This window comes from Rhagoletis pomonella, unplaced genomic scaffold, assembly GCF_013731165.1.
Source record: "Rhagoletis pomonella isolate Grant_MI unplaced genomic scaffold, Rhpom_1.0 Rhpom_scaffold_00002, whole genome shotgun sequence".
Lineage (NCBI taxonomy): Eukaryota > Metazoa > Arthropoda > Insecta > Diptera > Tephritidae > Rhagoletis > Rhagoletis pomonella.
This window is the reverse complement of record NW_023458556.1, coordinates 3772842-3774679: the sequence shown is the minus strand read 5'-3', so window position 1 is coordinate 3774679 and position 1838 is coordinate 3772842.

The window sequence follows — 1838 nt, the reverse complement described above, 5'->3', positions numbered from 1 at the left end:
CTCGCCCAAGTCCATCAAAGTTCAATATGGCCAAAAAATAAAAATTATTAATAAATAAATTGAGTAATACATTTTTTTACTAAAATTGCAATAATCTTCTAAAGTATTAGTCCTACATAATTAGGTATATTGACCTTTTCTGTAGAGAATCGAAGTTAGCTAAGAAAATTTTTTTTTTAGTACTTGAACTTTGATGGACTTGGGCGAGCCTAAGATAATTGAGCAAAAACTTTCACATTTCACACAGATATTTTTTAGAGCATAATGAACCATATTTTTGCTATTACCAATCAAAATTCTAAAAAAGCGGATTTTCGGCCCACGCTAATGTATGTACATACGTACGTTTACAAATGTACAATTCTGGATTAGTATGTGTAGGTATGTAATATGCGTATTTATGAAGTGATTTTATTTGATTGCGCAATGTGCATGTAATTTTGTGCGGTGAGATGTTCTAGCCGACGCGACGCACTCGCCACCGGGCTGGGATTGCCAAGGAAATGATGATGTCACGAATGTCAAATGACAAATAATTTATAAAAAGTGTGCATACTTCACAAACCGTTAATATAATTATGAATGTATAAAAGTCCACCAAAGAGTATTTGCACGCGAATGTCAGTCACACTTTTACTTTTTCTGTGTACATATTTACCGAAGTAGGTATATTTTATTCTTTATATACATACATATATGTATGTATATTTGTTTTTAATATGTAGGTATGTACATATGCATAACTAATCGATTAAGCTTTTGTTGAGTCCAGTTTTCTGCATTTTGACTGTTTTTTTTTTTGGTTTTTGGAAATTTTTACATCTTGTTTAGGTTGACGTTGATTTTGCTGAATTCATTCAAACACCTCCAGCAAATTAAAGCAAATAAATACCAGCAGCAGAAGCAAATAAAACGAATAAAATAACACTGGAAGATATTCAACATCGTTGTTTAGCATCCGGGTTGGAGTCGAAGGAGCCCAGTTAAGTACATAAACCAAAACCCGGAAAATCTCTCGCCGAACACGCGAAATTGCAAAGTTGTCGGTGTGCCAACTAGCACTAAAAAAGAAACACCTTCCTCTATGAATTGAACAGCTTAGATCGAGATTTGCTATTCAAAAGCCGAGGGCTGTCATACTCATGCGTGCATGTATTCTCAGTGGCCGCCATATACATACATAAATGGAGAAGCTCAAATTACGAGTACTACTTATGGTCTAATTATGCATACTTCACAAAACTTCGCACAACTTCGCATAAATTTCAAACGGTAATTTCGTATGTACTTTGCATGTATTTTGTATGTATTCCATCACACAGAAATTACCACAACTTTTAAGAACTTAGCTACCTGTTGAATTTAGATTTTGCTTCACATTTTCTTAAGTTACATTTCTATTGCACTGCTACAAATGGTTGAGCGAAGTTATGCGATGTATGCATAATCAGACCTTTATACAAATAGCATCAAAGCGGCCACCGCGAGCGTAGATTGCTCTACAGCTTGAAAGGGAGAACACATATGTATGTATGCATACTACATGCATATGTAAATATGTTAGCAATATTTGTTTATAAACAAACGCTGTGCATACATACATACGTTATTGAAACAGTGCTCGCTAACTTTTATTAAATGCATATGAGCTCAAATGTCTTATAATCCCCAGTGTTATACCATGTTCTGACCGACATCGAAAACATGTTTTCGTTGCTAAAGCTGGTTTTCGACTTAAAACTTGTGTTTTCGTCCATGTAAAATCTGTCAAACGAAAACCAGTTTTCGCTGAAAACTACTTGAAAACTCACGTTCCACTCATTCCAATCGGTGTCTTC